The sequence below is a fragment of the Panthera tigris genome, chromosome A1 (genome assembly GCF_018350195.1).
Source record: "Panthera tigris isolate Pti1 chromosome A1, P.tigris_Pti1_mat1.1, whole genome shotgun sequence".
In the NCBI taxonomy this organism is placed as follows: Eukaryota; Metazoa; Chordata; class Mammalia; order Carnivora; family Felidae; genus Panthera; species Panthera tigris.
The window spans coordinates 170,946,075-170,966,843 of record NC_056660.1 but is presented as its reverse complement, the minus strand read 5'-3'; the positions used below and the strand labels follow the sequence as shown (position 1 = coordinate 170,966,843).

At 42.3% G+C, this 20,769-nt stretch overlaps 1 protein-coding gene and 1 non-coding gene across 3 annotated transcripts in view; both read left to right on the top strand.

Annotated features, from left to right (window-relative positions):
* EPB41L4A (erythrocyte membrane protein band 4.1 like 4A) overlaps positions 1-20,769 on the top strand; it is a 252,970-nt gene that overhangs the window by 62,858 nt on the left and 169,343 nt on the right. The window lies entirely within an intron of this gene.
* LOC122232393 lies at positions 863-966 on the top strand. Its single transcript, XR_006209748.1, has one exon. It is a non-coding gene; the product is annotated as a small nucleolar RNA U13 (small nucleolar RNA).

Genomic DNA, 20,769 nt, shown 5'->3' with positions numbered 1-20,769 from the left:
TAGACAGAATATTTCTATCACTACAGAAGTTGTGTTAGGGAGCACTGCTCTATACCATGCTATCTCCCATCCCTCATGCTGCTGCCTTGACCTCATGACCCTGACCGCTATTCTTTATAGCAGCCCATAGATGAGGCTAAACCCTAGACCTTGTCATCACCTGAAACTTGTCTACTTTGCAAAATCTTAAACTCATAACTCCCTCTTTGATTGGAGCCTCCTGTCCTCTCTCCAGTTGATTTTTATATGTCAGCCTGCTTACACATTTTCCCCTTGTCAACTTCTTCTAGGCTTTCTTTCTTTTTCTGTTGAATTTTGGATCCCCTGGTCAGTCCTGTCCTGGACATATTTCCTGCTGTGACTTCCATTTTCTCTTTTCCTGCCATACCCAGATTGGCCAGCTCTAATGCTGGATGTGAATCTGTATACATTCTCTGCTACCCCTGCCCCAGTGTTGCTACAGAAAAGCTTGTCTTCTAACAGATGGCAGCACAGTTTTCCAATCTCATTTGGGAACTCGTCTCTGTGTGGCAGTCCTTTGAGTCTTCTATAGCTCTCCCTTTTTCCCCACAGTGGCTGTTGTAGACCTTCCCCCTCTCCACCCTGGGCTTCCCATCCTGCAGGCCTGAGCACAGGACCCCTGTTCACTCAGGAGAGCCTGAAGGCAGTCTGCAGAAACTCCCTGTGCTTCCCTCCTCTCTGTCTTCACACCCCGCTGCACCCATGCTTCTTTTCTCCTTCATCTCAGAGAAGGGGCCTGCTCCTTCTAAGGCTCTTCTCCCTAGTTGGTTATGCAAGCCCCATCTTCCTATACTAGGGCTTTGTCAGGTCTCTTCCATCCTTAAAAAAACCCAGAAACCCGATCCTTTTGTAATTCTTAAGTGTGATGATTGGGTGTTCACGCTGTTGTGTGACATGTGCCACTCTTAAACCTTGTTACAACATCAGCACATTACCCGTCTGACGTGAAAAACAAAACAAAACAACAAAAAACCAAAAACCCAGAAACGCTCAGTGTTTTCTTCACTGTGGATCCCCATAAAATGGTGTCCTTATCCCCTTCTTTTCCTGTTTTGGCAAACTTCAGCTCCCTTCAGTCTGGCCTCCATACCTGCCAGTCTCCCGAACTTGTTTCCTCCATATGATGAGGGGCCTCCAGATGCCAGACTGGTTCTCTGCAGTGTCATTTGAAGCTGTGCCACTGCTGCTTCACTGAAACTTCCTTCTCTGTTGGGATTCGTGACACGAGCCTGTTCTCCTCCTGGCTCTCCAGTTACTTCCCAGAATCTTCTGCATGCTCTTTCTGTCTCCCCACAGCCCTCATTACACCCAACTGAGTTATTTATGTGGATTTGGACCCTGTCTTAGTCACACCTTCATTTAAAAATCCTCAGCATTAGGCCTGGTGTGTGGTATGAATATTGTGTTTAGGAACATTTTGAATGAGGTGACGCTCCCCAGTTATGTATAAGGGATAAATAGTTTGTCTGGGGATACCTTGAAACACATTTTTGACTTGTACATGTGTGGTTCTGAGTGGACAGATGCAATCCCTCATATATGTTTGGGAGCCCACTATTAAGGTAGGTTTTCTGCCTCCACTCCTTAATGCTTTGTCAATGTCAGTGTCCTATCAATTACAGACTGTCTCACTGTGCAGATCTGCCTGGAACCCAGCCCCCCACCTCCACACACACACCTGCCTCCTCTAGCTGGCCTCCAACTTGCCCTGCAGGGTAACTCATGGGACTTCCCAGATGTTTTAGGTTTTGTCCGTAGCCAAGAAACATTCAGATCTACTGTGTTTTTAAATCATATTTTCTAAAAAAATGGCTTCCCATAAAGTAGGATCTGGACATGTTATTTTTGATATCTGAAAATGATTTTTAAAGCAATTTGAGAGGACTGTGTTATTAGACATTGAAAGAGAAATAAAGCATGAAAGCCATGGCTTTTGAGGTGACAGTAAGGAGATGATTATAATATAGGCACAATGTGATAATGGACAGAGGCGGGATGTTGCTTGGAAGGTTTCATGAAGGAGGTGACTTGAGGAAGACCTTGAAGGCTGGGCAAGCCTTTCAATAGGCAGAGACTAGAGTGAGGATGGCAGTTCACATGGAGGGAGGGATGTGAGTAAAGGTGGTGAAAAGTGGCATGTGTTGGCTAATATCAAATATTGCAGTTTATTGAAAATAAGGGCATATGGGGAGACAAACGTGGGAGGGTAAGTTGAGCCACAAATTGGAGAACTTCAAATGCCAGCCTACATAGTGCAGATGTGATAAGTGCTGGGCGCTCTTCAGGGTTTTTGTCAGAGGACAGGTGTGATGATCAGGCACTGGGAAGCTGCATCTGGCAGTAAGAGTTAAGTTGGGTTTGAAGGGATTGAAGCAGGGCACCTATGGCTGGGTGGCTAGCTAGCCTAGGGTGGTAGTGATCCTGGACTTCTGCCGAGTGCTGGGGGCCGGGAGGTGGAGGCTGCCCTTGGCTGTGCTCCACTCTGATTTGTGACTAAGATTGTGGCTGCTCAGCTTCTTGCACTCAGACTTTTCTCTAAGTTGCAGCTACTTTAGTCTTTCTGTTGCTTACTCTATTCCACAGGTATCAATTATGTTCTGAATGGAGATCCAAAGCTTAGGTAGCAAAAGGGAAGAAGAACAGCTACTTAAAAATGAATAATTAAAGGCCACCTGAAGGTCCAAAAGCATATTTGATGTGAACACAGCAACCACGTGTTCTTAGGTGAACCCGTGTAAGGTCCAAGATGCTAGAAGGTCATGGCTGTAGGAGAAAGAATTGGTGAGGGAGGGAAAAATCTCTAATCAAAATGTTAGTACTTACCTAAATTCCACATTTTAATAAGCAGACAAAAATTATTCACATTGCCTGAAGAATTGCCAGAGTGTTCCTCAGTTTTTAAAAATTCAGTTGATTCCTTCTGCATATTCCTCACCCTTTTCCTAATCATTGTATTTCCTTCATCAGTGCAGATGTCAACACAGTGAAGCAGGCAAGTAACACCTTATAATTAATACAAACACAGTTTTGACCTCCTGAACCCCTTAATGGATCACACTTTGAAAATGCAATGCTTGTGTGTGTGTGTGTGTGTGTGTGTGTGTGTGTGTGTGTGTGGTGTGTATCTAATGATCCTTTGGTTATTCCAGCCCAGTTTGATGTCTAGATGATAGTAAATATTTGTAGATTTTAGTTGCTTTGCTATTCACTTAGTGTTTCTTCAGAATTATGTGTAGATCTTAGTGTTTCGATCCATGTTGTGGCTTAGGACACAGTTGGTTTACTGGTTTTGTGTCCAACTTGGATTTGGGGTTAGGGGTTAGGATCAGACATGTAGCTGGCTATTTGGACTATAACTGTCAAAATGCCAAATATTGGGTGCCCACCCTCAGATCTCCACCTTGATGTTTAGAAGGCTGTAAAGAGTACTGGGGTTTTAAGAATTCATATAGATGTAGCCTTCCTTTCGAAGTTGTAGCCTTAGAAGTCTCAGGATTTCAGTGACTAAAACTTGTATTGGTTGATAGAACAGGGAGATGATGATTTGCAAATTTGTTTCACCAAAATTTATTTTTGTTTATCTTCAGTTATTACTGTGAAATAACATGGTAACATTAGAAAGCATTGACAGTAACATTTCTACAGTATGGTGTATATGGCTGCGATGTTTCTGTTTATGAACCTCTGGGACTAACATTTTTTATGAGAACCAGAAGGAAGTACCTTTTCTCAGTTTGACTTCTTTCAATTTCTGTTTGTTAACCTATAGGCATCTTATAAGTTCTTTCTTGTTTGGTTTCTTTTGTTAACTTTAAAGGATCTTTTCTATCAGATGTTTGAAAATACAACACCCCATATCTGTGTGGGTAAATGATGTGACATACAAAAACACTGAGAAGCTTGAAAAGAGAAAGCACAAATAATTGTGGAGTGCTATGAATTAACAGTCTTGCTCCTAGTATTTCTAGTAAACTAAGATTTCTGGGCAAATGAATTAATCTCCCTTGTCCTTATCAATCAAATCAAAGAACTGTATACCATCCTAACTCTTTAAAATAAAAGAACAAAACATCAAAACGTCTTATACATACATGTTTATACTGGAAATTTGGAAAGCAGAAAGATATAAAAAGAAAATAAAAATCATCCTAGGTTGCCTGAGATGTGTGTGAACATATTGACTCTAAAGGGGCTCTAGGGAACTTTCTGGAATGATGGAGCTGTTCTCTTTTTTATTGGGCTTTGGGTTACATGGGTATATTTGTCAAACTCATCAAACTGTATTCTTTAGATATGTATATAAATTATACTGTAGTACAGAAAAAAATTATCTCAGTACCCAGGGATAACCATGGTTAACATTCTGTATATTTCTCTGTAGTATAGTATGTTTTTTTTAAAAGTTGAGATCTTATTGTGTATATTGCCTACTTTTATAAAAAATTAACACTGTGTTTTTAGCATTTCCAAATGTCATTAAATATGCTTTAAGTATAACAGCCCATTCTATCTGTTAGCCCACTGTATCCAGTTTTATATAATCAGTTCCCTATTGTTGGATATTGAGGTTAAAATCCTTCACTTTTGTATATAAGACTTATAAACTTAATTGCATAAAACTTTTTCCTCAGCTCTGATATTTGTGTATGTGTCAGTGTATTCTAATTAGGGCTGATTCCATTTAATTCAAGAGCCTGTGCAGAGCTGTGAACTGTTCCATCCATGCCCGTAAGGGAGCCTGTTGTCACATCAGCCAGATAAAGTGAGATGGAAATGAAAATACTAATGCAGGTTGTTATAGCGTGTGAGTATTCTGTGTCTCAGGAACTACAAATTTTGGCAAAATAAGATTATGTTGGGGGGCACCTGGGTGGCTTAGTCGGTTAAGCATCCTACTCTTGTTCTCAGCTCAGGTCTTGATGTCAGGGTCGTGAGTTTAAGTGCCGCATTGAGCTCTGGGGTTGGGCATGGAGCCTACTTAAAAAAAAAAGATTATGTTGACATAAATGAAGAAATAATACTATAATAGTTAGCATTTATTGAGACTTACGTGGTAGGTACTGTGTTAAGATATTTAGAGTTGTTATTTCACAGTGTCTGTGTGAGGTAGTGTGAAAGAATCAAATGCTACAGAAGTACACTGTATCAGTTAGGGTTCCCTAGAGAAACAATCAGTAGGATATGTATATGAAGAGATTTGTTTGAAGGATAATTTAGGCCATCATGGGGGCTAGATAGGCAAGTCTGAGATCTGCAGAGCAGATGGCCAAGAAGGGCAGACTGGATCTCTTGGACATGAGCGGAGCTGCTGGCCACAGGTCGAACTTATTCTTGCAGGAATCCTCAGTTCTACTCAAGGCCTTATAACTGATTGATTCAGATCCATGTAGTTTATCTAGGATAATCTCTTACACTGATGATAGACTTTAATCATGTCTGCACAATACCTTCACAGTAACACCTAGATTAGTATTTGAGTAACTGAGGACTATAGCCTAGCCATATTGACTCGGGACACTTTAATGAACCCGCCACCATGTATCTCCCCTGCAACAACCGTAAACCAGTTTTACTTCATTCACACCTTCATTCATGTCTCTCCTTCCTGTTTTATTTTGAAACCAGTCTTAGTCATCATATCATTTTATCCACAAATATTTCAGTAGATATGTATCTCTAGCCCAGTGCTGTCCAACAGAATTTTCTGTGATGACAGAAATATCTTTATCTGTAGTCACTGACCACATGAAGCTATTGAGCGCTTGGCTTCTGGATAGTAGACTGAGGAACTAAAATTTCACTTTTAATTAACATAAAGTTAAATAGCCACATGTGGGTAGTGACTATGGTACCGGAGAGCATCGCTTAAGAATATATGAGGCTTTTACGGGGCACCCTGGTGGCTCAGTCAGTTAAGCATCTGCCTTCAGGTCATCTCACAGTTTGTGATTTCAGTCCCTTCATTGGGCTCTGTGCTCTTAGCTTCAGCTCTTGTCTCTGTCTCTCTCTGCCCCTCCTCTGCTCATGCTCTCTCTCAAAAATAAACATTAAGGAAAAAAAGATAAGAGGTTTTTATATAACATAACCAAAATCCTATTTAGTAGTACTTAATATAAAATAGTCAATATTAACATTGCTGGCTGTTTCATAACTGAAAATGATCAATTGTTTTATATTTTTTAATAGCTTGGATCAGAATACAAACAAGAGCTATACACTGCAGTTGGTAGCTATGAAACTGTAGCTTTGCTTTCTCTGATTTGCTGTTTGTTGAAAATACTGGGTTATTTGTTCTTCCTAGATAGTGTGTCCTACTCATTTTACAATAGATGGTTTGGTGAGGGTTCAGTTGTGTATGCTGAGCTCCAAGCCAAATCTGACTCAGAACCTGCGCTCTTAACCTTTCCTGAAATGATGTTGGGGATGCTGGTGCTGACGATGGCAACAACAGCATAGCTAACTGGGAGTGCTCGCTATGTGCCAGGCAGGGGAAGTCCTTCCCATGTGTCCGCTCATTTCATCTTCACAGTATAGATGTTCCCATCTTCCAGGCAGGTCAGTTGACTTCCCCAACATCAGACAGCTAGTTAAGTGTCAGAATTAGAATTCAAGTAGTCTGCACCCAAATTTGAATTCTTCATCACTGTGCTACATTGTCTCCATGCTGTATTTTTTCGTAAGCACAGGGGATAAGAAATTCATTTTGGCTGCCTCCTTCAACCTGAGAGTGTTTGAAATTATGAAGCAAATTTTACCAAATGATTTTCCAGGGCTGTTGGGAGAATGGAATCAACAAATGGTTGAAAGCACTTGAGAACCTTTAATGTAAAAGGCTCTTATGGAAAGTGTATGTCTGTAAAGTCAACTGCCTGCTATTCCCAGATTCTTATTTGTGCTCTGTATGTCACTTGCTTTAAAATGGAATCTTGTCCTACAGGCCACATTCTGAATGTGACATTTTTGTTTAAAATCACTTCAACATTACGGAAAACCTCTCAGAAACCTGTTTAGAAACAATCCCCGCCAAAAGTGCCTCGTGCAGTTCCTAGATGAGTCTTCTTTTCTGGGTTAGGAGAGGTTTGTTTGTGCTCATGAGGTGGACTGCCAAAATGCACTCTCGGAAGTGAATGCCTCTGAAGTCTAGCAGCTTACTGCAAAACCTGAGTATCTGTGTAGCTGGAATTTTCCTACTTTGTATGCTGATCCACTAACGGGAAGCATACAAGCTAATTGCTGTGAGTCTGGGTGGTTGCTCTTTCCTCAAGACCACCTCTTCAGGTGTGACCTCCTCACTTCTTCAACCTAGGTGGCCATGGAGCTGGCTGCTCCCGCTGCAGCCCAGAATGCTAAAAGTAGACCCTTCCAGTTTTCATTCCTTTCACAAAGATTGGGTTAAACTGGTACCTAAGTCAGCAACGGGGAAATTGGCCTGGCTGATGAAATGGAGCCTAGAATATGTTCCTCTTACAACTCCATAAAATCCACTGCCAGCCCACCCACTTGGGACTGCCAGGCTTCTCAAACCCACCCGACTGGATTGGGCTGAGCACAGCTCCTATAAATCCATGGCAGTAAATGCTTTAGAAAAGTCATCAGGAAAGACCAGTGATAAGATAAGGTATATTTCATGGTTCTACAATTCAGTGGAAAGAGAGATAGGAGAAAGAATAGGGAAAAGAGACAAAGAGGGGGAAGGAAAAGAAATAGGCGAGCCAGCTGGGATAGCATTTCTTATGTCCAATAAGCACAATTGCTTATTGCACACTGTGTGTGTTTCTCTTTGTTGCCTGTATATCTAGCGAAATGGTCTTTAATGAAAAAGTGTTACTTATTAACTTCTCTTTTTTTAAAAAAAGAATTTTAAATGTTTATTTTTGACAGAGAGATAGAGATAGAGCATGAGTGGGGGAGGAGCAGAGGGAGAGGGAGACACACAGAATCCGAAGCAGGCTCCAGGCTCTGAGCTGTCAGCACAAAGCCCATTGTGGGGGGTGAACTCACAAACCACGAGATGGTGACTTGAGCCAAAGTTGGATGCTTAACCAGGCACCCCAACTTCTCTTTTTATTTTATTTTAATGTTTATTTATTTTGAGAGAGAGAGAGAATGAGCACACACTCTTAACCAACTAAGCCACCCAGGTACCCCTAACTTTTCTTTTTAGAAAGTGAAGTTTTTAGCAGCTTTTAAGTAGATGTCTTCCAAAAATATTTCTCTGACAATTTCACAGTTTCTAGTGCAGATAATTTTTCATAGTGTTTTATGAGTTATTTTGTTCCATTCTAGAGGAATGAAGTTGGTACATGGCTTTAAATAAACCTATTTGAAAGAATTTTGCTGTTTTTAATTTGCATACATAATACTGTTACAATGTCTTCACCTAAGCTAAGATGATATACAGAATTTTGGGTTACTGCGCAAAAATATTTTCAGTATTTTTTTAATTTTTATTTTTTTAGATACAGGGATCTATCCTATTTTTAAAACATGTAGTTAAGGATGAGCAATATAGCTTTTAACATTTAAAATTACTTCCTTTTGGATTGTTGGATGTGAACCCTCAACAGAAATGTTTATAATGGTTTACATGCCTTGTTAATTTGTGAGATCATGAAATAGGTATTAGGGAATCCTATTACTGTGATATTTAGTTGGCAGCTGAAGCATCCTATACTTTAAAGCTACATTTGACTTCTATTAAAATAATTTTATATGTGCATGCACACACAGTGTATTTTTGTAGACACATTCCTTGAAGAATTGGTTGTGAGGGAAGTAAGCAACATTTGTATCAGTTTCAAGTAGGAAGATTATAATCAAACACAATGAATTGCATGTGGGATTTTTGGAACTTGATAAGATTCATTGAATAAATTGGACTAAAAGTCGTTGAGTGTCCTTGTGTCAGGCTGTCCCTGTTCCAGTGAAACTTACATTCTGGTGGGAGGAGACCATTACACAAAGAAAAAATATACAGTAGATGTTAAGAAGAAAAAGTTGGATGAAGGGGACAGGAGTGTTGGGAGTGGGGAGGATGGAGCAGTGTTTGGGGACAGCCTTTCAGATGAGGACACCTTGGAACAGAAACCTGAATGAAGAAAGGTGGCAAACCACCTGACTGATGGAGAGAAGGAAGTATGCTTGCAGAGTGAACAGCATGTGTGGAGACCCTCAGGTGTGTGTGTGTGTGAATACCTGTTTATGAACAATATAGAGGATTATTTTAGGGCTGAGTGTTTGGGGCTTGCGTCTAAACGGGATCTTTATCCAAGGTGCAAAGTACTAAGATATACATTGTTTTAAGTGGATCTTTTGCAAACAAAATTCACATCACAAAATGAAATTGGCAGAAAGGTATATGTAGTTGTATTAGAACTAGTAAAGGTAGGGGTGCCTGGGTATCTTAGTGGGTTAAGTGTGTGACTCTTGATTTCAGCTCAACTCATGATCTCACGGTTTGTGAGATCAAGCCCCACGTTGGCTCTGAGCTGACAGCGTGGAGCCTGCTTGGGATTCTCCCCCCATCCTCTCTGTCCCCCCACATGCATGCTATCTTTCTCTCAAAAATAAATAAAAAATCTTTTTAAAAAAAGAACTAGCAAAGGTGAAAGGTAAAAATAAAACCTTAACATGTTATTATATAGCATTTAAAAATTGTTATATTCAGATCAGGGATCTGTTATTACTATTTAATATTTACATGAGAACTAGAAAGTCTTTTCTTATTAAAAGAGGTGATATAGGGGCACCTGGGTGGCTCAGTCTAATGGGCATCTGACTCTTGGTTTTGGCTCAGGTCATGATCTCATGGTTTGTGAGTTCGAGCCCGACATCGGACTCTGTGCTGACAGCGCAGAGCCTGCTTGACATTCTCTCTCTCCCTCTCTCTCTGCCCCTCCCCCACTCTCTCTCTCTCTCTCTGTGTCTCTCTCAAAAATAAATAAACTTAAAAAATATTATTAAAAAAAGAGGTGCTCGAAGACTCCCTATTACGCATTGTAATGGGTTGAATTGTGTCCCTACAAAAGATACTGACGTCCTAACCCCAGTACCTGTGAATGTGACCTTAATTGAGAACAGGGTCTTTGCATATGACCAAGTTAAGATGAGGTCATTAGAGTGGGTCCTAGTCCAGTATGACTGGGTCCTTATAAAAGAGGGAAATTTGTACAGAGGGAGACGTGAACAGAGGGAAGACAATGTGAAGACATGGGGAAAATGCCATCTACAAGCCAAGAAAAGCCTGAGGCTACTGGAAGCTAGGAGAGAGGCATGGAACAGATTCTCCTTCATGGCCCTCAGAGGGAACCAACCTGCCAACACGTCGACCTGGGACTTTGAGTCTCCAGAACCGCGAGACCATAAGCTTCTGTTGTGTAGGCCACCCAGTGTGTGGTACTTTCTTAAAGCAGCGTTAGGAACCTAATATGGGCATTAAGGAATATTTTGTTTTCTTCTAAAGCTGTCAAAACTGAAATGAGAAGATAAATCTTAAAATACTTTGTGTCTTGGCAACTTGACAGTTAGGCATAGAATAGGGCAAATATAGATGCCCACATAACCTTGGGATCATAACCTTTGCACCCTCAGGGTCTCCTTCTATCCGGTGAATACTTCATATTTGGATGTTGATTTCTTTATCTAAAATGGGTACTGTGATTTTTGGCAATATGGCAGTCACATAAAATGTGCAATGGTTGAAAGATTCTCCAATGGAAGTGCAATGCATTTCCAGGAATACTGTCTCTGTATTACATTTTTTCCCTATTTTTTGCCTTTAATACTTTATAAGGCTGCTCTGTGATAGTAACACATGAGAAGAATGAACTGAATAAGCTTCCTTCTCCCTGAGGAACTAAAGCACATGATCACGTCTTCTGAAGAGGACAGTTGACTTGGGCCTTTCAGAGGGAGGGGAAAGGAGTAAGTTGAGGAAATCTTCTTAAAAACAAAACTCAGAGATGCACTGTTACGTTTTCATACTAGGAAATAAAGGCCTGATGGTGGAGGTTTAGGGTCATTGCCAAGGAAGCATTTGCCTGGAGTGCTGTCAGGCAGTTTTAGAGTGCCTGTGATTTGGATCCTTGAAATCTGGCTGTGTGTTTGAGGATGTGTGTGGTTAGGAGAATGGGCTCTGAGTGACATGGCTTGTGTTTTAATCCTGGCTTCATGGCTTGTTGTCTATTTGACCTTGAGCAAGTTACTTCTGTGTCTCAATTTTTCCTCCTCTGAGAACTGGTATAAAAGTATTTCCAGCCTCAAAGAGTTTCTGTGGTAATGAGATGATCCTTGTAAACTGCTTTAGGATAGTGTCTGGTCACATTAAGTGCTCAGTAATTTATGGCAATTATTAGTGGTAGGAGTAATAGAAAATCAACTTAGAAGACAAAGCATAAAATAGGCTTCATCGGCCTTGTCCTTCTATCTGTGGGGAGAGGCAGTGGCTCAAGTACACTGGCCAGAAGGGGCTTTAGGAAGAAGACGCTTGTGTCCAGTGCTGAAGAACAGAGGCTTTACTTGGTCCTAAATCCTGTTTGGAAGAAGTAGGATTTGTGAAAGTACCCATTGACTCTTCTGGGTTTCTGGAGCTGGCTTTAACCTTCATGGTCAGAGAGGAGGGGGATGATGGAGTATGGGGTACACTCAGGCTCCAGTGGGACATCCTGACCTTGGGTGATACATTAGTGTGATAACAATGTCAGCTTGCACGGAGGGCACCCTTACCGTGGATTAGCATGTGCCAGCCAAGCACAGAATCTTGTCACTTAATTCTTAAAGCAGTCCTGTGAGGCAGTTTTTATTACCAGTTGTGTTTTTAAAGTGGGAAATTTTGAGCTTTGGAAGGTTGCTTGTCTGAAGCTACACATTCAGGAAGTAGTACAGCTGGGATTGGAATGGAATCTGGCGACAGAGCCAGGGCTTTCAGCTTTGGGGGAATCATGCTAATTGGTCTCCTTGCCAGCACCTGTTTTATCATCGAGGAACCCTCTTCCAGGGACAGGGAGGTGATGACCTGAATTTAGAGACCCAATACTATTGGTTTTATGGGAGGAGCATAAAGAGGAAGGTGCTGGCAGGTCAGTCTCTGTCATCTGTTCTTTACTATGTATCTTTTGTTTGGTGACTTAAACATCAATCTTACAGTTAGGAAATTGTGAGGCCAATTTTAAGAAAACATATCAGAACTGTGTCTTCTAGATTTGTCTTACGAACCACTCTGAGTCATATATATAGTACGCCTTTTAAAAATCAATTACTTTAAACTTATATGTTATTTTTTTAACTAGAAAATACCGTGTTATTCAGTGTGCTCAACACCTTTATTAAACTGGTCTTCAGATAATTTTTGGATTTTTCCCAACTTACAGCTGCCCTCAAATGGCAATTTGTAAATGTTGAGGATATATAAAGAATGTGCTGCATTCTCAGAAGGCAATTCTAGACGCACTAAACTATTTTGACACATGTCAGCCCTGTTGGCAGAACAGCATAATAATCACAGGAGTTTGAGCTGGGTAGCATTCATCTTGAGATATTCATCCCGGCACACTTGTAAAGTTATTCATTCCTTGACCTCCAGAGCACTGAGCTCGTCACTACTGTCTGGATAGATTCTGTCCCCTCCTGTCTGTTGTGACGCCTGCCATCCTTTCCGCCCCCACATTTTACCATGCCCTCACCAAGAGTGGCTCTTCCTCCTGTGTGGAAGATCTCAGGTCCTTTTTTTTTTTTTTTTTTTTTTTTTTTTGTAACTTCCTTGAACTTGCACCAGCCACCACTCTATTTCCCATCTCCTCTTCATCGAAGAAAACTAGAAGCCAGAGAGGGAGGTGAAGAGCCAGGTGAGAGAGTATCCAGAAAGCCACAGCACAGGTCATAGTGATGGTCGCTTGCTACAGCAGTGGTTCCCAAAACGTGATCTCTAGATCCATAGCATCAGTGTCCCCTGGGCCCATCCTAGACCAAACAGATTAGAAGCTCTATGGGTAGGGCCCCAGAAATTAGAAACTCTATCTGTTTAAGGAACGTTACCAGCTGACTGTGATTGCTCCCTAAATTTTGAGGACCACTGTGCCACAGAAGGGTCAAGTTAAATAAGGGCTGGAAATCCCCATTGGAGTTCCTAACTGGGCAGTTCTTTGTATCCCTCCCTGGCTCCCTCAGTCCTGGGAAGTCTTGCTCTGTCCGCAGCACTTCACGAGAGTGCTCTAGGTTGGCAGGGCCCTGACCTCTGTGCTGCTATGAGCGTTGATACTTGGGAGGAGCCCTGGGCGCCTAGTCAGGAGCTGTGGGTTCTGTTCCAGCCTCCTCCGGTCAACCAGCTGGGTGGCTTGGTGTGAGTAGCTGACCAATCTGGGCCCCAGTTTCTTATTTGTTAACCCAAAGTGAGATTTGCTAATTATTGAAGGATCTCCTCCATCAGATCTAAGGTTTTCTGTATCTTATGAATAGTTTAGCATTTGAAATTTTTAAGTCAGTATGTTTGTTTGAATGTATTTATTTGTTACTATGTTGTTAGCCACTCAGACTTAAGCATGTTATCTGTAGGTACCAAAACTTTGAATCCTCCAACATATATTTCAGTCGCCTAGTAATAAAGCCAATTCATTCACGGGGGCTGTGCTGTCAGAGACAGTGACTCAGCTCGCTGAGAAGCCCGACCTCTTCATCTTACACCCATCAGTGGGAAGATAGCCAGCCCTGATGCGAAACTTGTATTTGTGGTTTGATGGTTAGAATCTCCTCCTTTGACCAAGGTACACAGCCACATGTAAAATGCTTCTGCCGTGTGATTCCTCCTCTTTTCTCTGGCACCCAGACCCAATCACCAGCATCTCTTGCATCCATTTTCTCCTTTCCTTTCACACTTTTCCTGCTACCTCTAACTTTGTTTAACTCATGGTTTCTCACTGCCTGCTTCATGCTAGATAATGTACTAAAAGGGCTAGAGGTAAACTGTGAGCACAGCAACAGAGGCAACAGGGATGGGGAGTTTGCTGCACATTCCAGAATTGGATTGGCTGAGCTTTTCTGGAAAGGATCAGGTAAGGCATGTTTTAGGCTTTGTGGGTCATGAGGTCTCTGTGGCAACTATTCGACTGTGCTGTAGACAGTATGTGAGACAATGGTGTGCTTTTGTTCCAGTCAGAGCTTAGGAAGCAGGCCAGATTTGGCTATGCACCATAGTCTGCCGACCCTGATGAAGAGTGAGGCAGGCCATTAGCAAATACGCAATGAAAAGTGTGTGTGTGTGTGTGTGTGTGTGTGTGTGTGTGTGTGTGTGTATCAACGTGTGTGATGAGTGCCATGAAGAAAATAAAGCAGTATGAAGGAAATGAGGAAGCTGGGGAGTGTTTGTATAAGGGGGTGTTCTTTTTTAAATTGGTTGGAAGAGGAAACCCCCTCTTCTGAAGAAATTGGGGACCCAACATGGGACATGCAGTAGAAGAGGCTTCCTGGAGTCAGGGAGCCGTAGGGAAGCCAGACTGGCTGGGGGGGTGCCAGGGTGAGAGTGGGCAGGGACTCTGAGGCAGCTGCCAAGGGACAGGTTGGTAGGAGTTCACCAGCAGAGGAAAGGATGTAGCCTGTGCAAGGGTGTGGAGGTGTGAGAGAGGACAATGTGCTTGTGGAAAGTAAGAGGTTTGGTCTGGCTGGAGAACAGGTTAGATGGGGTACGTGGCAGTGAAAGGAGCTGAAGTTGGTAAAGTAGGCTTTGAACGTCATGCCAAGGCATTTGGCTTTATTCGTGGGAGATTTTAGAGGAACACTGACAGCTTGTTTCAGAAAAGGTCAGAGGTGGCCGTGTGGGGAGTGAGAGGCAGGGATGTGGCAGAGGAGATGGCTTGAGAAGAGACTTTACACTCGGTCTGTGGAGTCCTCTTGTGTCTCTTCACCAGCCCGGGCCTTCCTGCAGTGGTGCCTTTGTTCCAGCCGTTCCTCCAGGAATGTCTGCTCCTTCATTTGGAATGAAGGGCCCAAAGGCTTCCCCACCCTGATCACTCCCACTTGAGGGTCCACCTCCTCTTCCTTATTCTCATAGCACCTTCTTCCTGGAACTTCTCTTACAATGTGGGTCAGAAAGGGCTATTTGTTTACATGCTCTTATCACTTCTTAGGCATTTTAACCTTCTTGAGGATAAGGAATGCTTTATTGATATTGGGATTAAGATCCCAAAATGTATAGTGTGGTGGGAAATAGCTACTCAGGAGTTTTGCTGTCCCACCACTTGCTGTGTGACCTTAGGTGAGTTACTTTTGTTTCTTAGCCTGCGTTTTCTCGTCTGTGAAAGGATGTAGGAGTATTATCAGCCTCTCGAGGCTCTCGTGATAGCTGAGATACTGCACGGATGCACTTAAAATCCAGTCTTCGTGTTTTATGTGTCCAATAAATTTTGTCAGTTGTTAGTGGCATTACTGTTACATTACAGTAATGCTTAATACAATGCCTGGAATATAGTAAATGTTCAAAAAACATTGGTTGATGGAGGGAATGTCGTACAGCTAGAGTAGATGGATACAGACCAACTCAAATTTGGCATAGCTGACTGTAACAGTTTGGTCTCTGTAACTATCCAATTATGGGATTTCAGAAAAACTAAAATACAGCTAGATATCTTAGAATGTTATTGCAGAAGACAAGCTGATAACATTTCATTTAGTACAAATGCATTATCAGTATTAATGATCAAATATTCTTGCATCTTACAAAATCTGCACGAGACAAGTTTGAAAGACAAATTATTGAGGGGTAATAATGTCAGCAATGCATAGTGGTTCCACACTGTGTTGGGGTTCTCTGTGGCCCCAAGCAGTAACTACACACAGGTGGTGTGTCTTGCATTGCTCAGAAGGAGAGGACTCCAGAATGTGGGCAGACTCGGAAAGAGAAGCCTCTACTGAAAAGATGCGTTTGCTCCAGAGAGATCAGAAATAGTTTTGAGGCATGGCCTTGAAAAAGTTGAAAGGCATGTAATTGTCCCCAGAGTACCTTTAGGTTATTTGTCAACTCTAAAAGCTATCACCTACTTGTTATACCTGTAACTGAAAGTCTTTTCCGGTCTGGCCTTCAGTAATGAGAGGTTGCACTCATGGTACCTCAGTGGCACAACCACCTAGTGTTTGGACCTTGTGGTCGTCTTCTTTCTGTACTGTTGCCTCCCTGATGACTCCTAGCTCTGTGGTCTCAAAGTTTGAATCAGCACAGTGGTAAGCCCTAATCACAGGGTCCCCCGCTAACCTCCAAGTGCCTGTCCTACCACTGGGCATGTTCTGTGAGCAGCTGTAATGACTACCACAGGAATGTGTGTAGTGGAAAGAAAGTCACACAACTCTGGAGTTTTTTGACCTGCATGTTTCCAAATGACAGTCCATGCAGTCTCAGTTCCCTAGATAATTGACAGCTATGCCCTTCAGTGTGTGTTTTGGTTACTTAGCTTCTTAGTATATTACTATTGTTGACAAAGTTCTAGCCCAAACTCTACTTTGATTACGATTATGCATAGATTTCTACTACCTGACTCCTATTCATTTTTGTTGTTAAAATTAACTTAAATGTGGGTCTCTGGATTTTGCATAGCTCTTTGAACTACGAATGTTGTGTATATTCTAATCCTCCACTGTATCTTCATTCATGTTTTCCTTTCACCTAGAAGGCCTTTTCTTTTTTTCTGTCCACTCATCCAAATCCTCCTCATTCATTAAGATTCCCTCCAGGGAGCCTTTCCTTGCTGAGTGTGGGGAATCAGGAAACATAACTTTGTGGACATTTAAGGGTGGTGCCTGATGGATTAAAAAAGACTGGGGAAGAATCCTTTCCAGACAAAGGAAATAGCAGGTGCAAAGGATGGAAGGAAAGAAGTCAATGTGGCTGGACCTTAAGAGCAAGGAAGAGAAACACCAGCTGTGACTGATGAGGACTAGATTATGGTGACCAGGGTGAATTAATTAATTTTTTTAAAGTGTGTGTGTGTGTGTGTATACATATATATATATATACACACACATACACACATACATATACATGTATATATATAAAATTTAATTTTTTAAATCATTTATTTATTTTTGAGAGACAGAAGGAGACAGAGCACAAGTCGGGGAGGGGCAGAGAGAGAGTGAGACGCAGAATCCAAAGCAGGCTTCAGGCTCTGACCTGTCAGCATAAAGCCCGATGTGGGGCTTGAACCCACGAACCATGAGATCATGACCTGGGCTGAAGTCAGATGTTTGACTGAGTCACCCAGGCACCCCAAGGTGAAGGTGATTTATAATGTTGGCACTCCAGTGAAGAATTTTAAATAAGAAGGTGTTAAGGTCAGGTTTATGTCTTCAAATACTCTGGCTGCTATGGGGAGGCCACTTGCAGTAGTTCAGAAGGCTTGGTTTAAGTGGTGGAGTTAGCCATGGACAGACTTGTGTCCACCAATCTTGTCCAGTCATCTCAATGTCTAGTTGGTATAATGGGGTAAAATGAACCATCTGGCAAATGCCGATTTGTGGGCCAGGGTTAATGGATTCAAAGTCTAGAAGCACCCAGACCTATTCAAGTGATTTTTGTCATATTTCTCATTTCCTTTGTAATGAGGCTAGAAAAAAAGGGGGGGTTTCAAAAACCAAATAAAGGTAATGGTGATATTTTCTGCCTATAAATCTGTATTAGGTTTACCTTTTCTTGTTAAGACAGATTAATTCTTTCTCTTAGAAGGCTGAAAAGATTTCTGATGGTTAAGACGGATGGTCTCTCTATGAGGTCAGTGCTTGGGTGGATTCAGACTCTGGTGGCAGTGCCTTTGTGTTTTTGCCTTTTGGTGATGGAGATCTCTCCCCTTGGCCAGGTCCTAGTGAGGCATCCTGTGTCCATGGTTCCTTCTGCCCAATCAGTGCAAAGCCTCCTGGCTTCTTTCCTCTGACAGAGTGCTCATTTTTGTGCTAAAGTAACTTAATAGAAGTAAGAACAACTTTTAGGGTGAGGCTTTACCCCAGTCTAGGCCAGAGTTCAGTATTGTTTCCTAAAATTGTCACAAATGTTTTTTGTAGTTCTTTTCTCTATCAAAGTTGAATGGTTGGCTCTTACCCACTGGGGTGTCTGTGAAACTTCTGTTCCTCTCATCTTTTACTTCTCATTTTCTTAATCTCACTGTTAATCATGCACTGCAGTCCTTGAGGTGACCTGAAGTGGGTGCTGAGCAAGCTGTTTGTATATATTCACAGACGAAACTGATGCTAACAACATTGAGTGTGAACATAGAATAAGTCAATGTGATATCCCTTCTGGCTAATCAGAGGCCCTGGCAGACAGCCAGGTTGCCAGAGAAGCACTTATGCAGAAGGAGAGCTGGTGACATGTGTCCTGGAAAGGGTGGCATCAGATCTGCTGTCAGTATTTAACAGGGGGAGAGAGGGGTAGAGACCCTCACAGAACACCTAAGTGGAGGGGAATGTGTGGAAAGAAAAGAGAACCAGAGGGAGTCGGGCAATTTTGGGAAGACACATTTCCCTTCATGGCCAAGGCATCCATTGTGAGAATAGGGACTGCAAGCATAGCATCCCGGAGTGCCTCTGCTGTGTGTGTGTGTGTGTGTGTGTGTGTGTGTGTGTGTGTGTGTGTGTGTGTGTGTGTTTCATCAATACCCCATCTCCTGGGGTTTGGTGTCACAGCCATTATCCTTCCATCTGAGGCTGGCTGCAGCTTCCCCTGGAGACCAGCAGTGCATCCCCTTAATTGGCTGGTAGGGTCAGCGCATTGACATGCACATTCCTACCACTTCCCTTCCCTCCCCCTTTTCCACACCTTTCCCCCTCCCTAGTATATTTCCTAGAGAGGAAGGCCCAGCAGAACCAGGAGGAATTAGGAGTCTTGCCTGAGAAATTAAACCTGCTCAGGGATATGGCTCCTTAGCCAGAGGCTCATTCCCAAACTGTGATATGCTTTAAGCCTTTGAGGGGGTACCTCTATTTTAAACTGATGGAGAAGAAAAGTCTTACAGTTATTAGGAAGCTATTTCTCAGCAAAGTGGCTGCTGATGATTTTAGTATTTGCAGCATTTACTGGCATCAGCGACTCTGTAGTATTAAGAAAAACCATGAGTTATGCTTAAGTATGAATACCTACCATCTCCCTGCCCTCCTACACCACATACTGTGTGTGATTGGAATCTCTGAAGCACCTTTTTCCAAACCTTGAACACTAATCTCTTGATGGGCATGTTGTGTTGCTTTTAAAACAGTAAAGGAAGAAAGACTTTGTTTCTAAACAGCCACAGAGTACATAAGCAAAGCTACAAGAAATAATAATATGCTTTTTGGAAAATGGGGTCAATCCTTAAAAGCCATAATTCCTAATCTTAACTGTACTGTTGGTAACCGTGGTTACTCTGAGAGCTGTCAGTGGGGCATAAAGTATAACTTGGGAGTGTCAGTCAGATATAAGACTTAGGAAAGAAACCATGCACGAAGGGAGAGGGAAATGGCAGAGAGCCAGGGATGGAGATAGAACAGTGTGCCATGGTTGAAGAGTGGAAGAGTGAGTGCAGAGACGATCAGGGTGTCATTCAGGAATACCTGTGCCCTACATCTCTTTTAGCACAGAGTTTTAGTGTAGCCCTTTAAAAATAAAAACCAATAAGCAGTTATCTCAGGACAGACCTTTCACACTCTGAAATGATCCTGGTGGTCCCCAAGCTAGATAATGTCTCCAAATTACAAGTGGTACTAACCCCACCTAAGGCTTTGTTTAAGCAAGAATGGTTAAGGGGTAGGACCAGATAGTTTGACAAGATAGTTTGGATTAGAGAACTAAAAGCAAAAAGACCATTTTACTCTTCTCCCTGTCCTTAAGGTTTTGGAATTTGAACTTTAGAGGCAGGAGTTCTGTAATGTTGCAGCTGCCTCCATGAAGATAGAGTTGGAGGTACAAATGTCCTGTGCTTTCTTTGCTCGTTCCACAGACCAGATCCATTAGGTATCTTGAGTTTCCATTCTCTGTCCACCTGTTTTGAGGAGGAACTGCTTGGTAGCAGGCCTATTTCCTAATAAGAAACACTTGCTGTGAATCTCATGCCTGGCTGCCAGGGGCAGTGGAGGGTGGGGGTTGAGGGATCAGTATTTTGAAAAAGCAGCCCAGGTGGTTTTCACATGCGATCAGAAGTGGGCACCCCGTGGGGGCCAGCGTTCAGTTAGTATCTCTCCAGCTGCTGCTGCCGCCACCCATATTGGTTTGGGGACTGGTGGGCACTTGCTTCTGGACTCTGAGACACGCTAGTAGGACAAGTCAGCCCTCTGAAACCCCCACTTCTCCAGTGCTCAGGCATCCCCAAAGGCATGTTCTCATTGCCCAATATAAACAAGAAAGCCAGGAAGCAGTGCTTAACCACCAGTTTGGGGCCATTTGGTACAGAAGGTCAACACTTCCCAGTGGTTTATGTTTAAAACCGATGTATCAGAGGAGTAATAAGGGAACTGAAGTAATGTTTTTGAGTGATAGCAGGAGACCAGTTTGGGACCAAGTTCTTAGTGTGCATAGATCTTCACTATAGGCCTGTGAGAGGGTAGCATGTTTTCCTTTTACAAGAAGATGCTGGGTTAACAGAGGGTTAAGGAACTTTACTTAATTCATATGAGTATTTAGTAGTGGGAAGTGGAATTTGGGCTTGGATTTGCTTGACACAGAGTCTGTGGCTTTCCTACCATGTTGGTTTAAGGATTTGCAGGAATAGAAAGTAGCTGCTTAACATGTTGAAAGGTGACTTC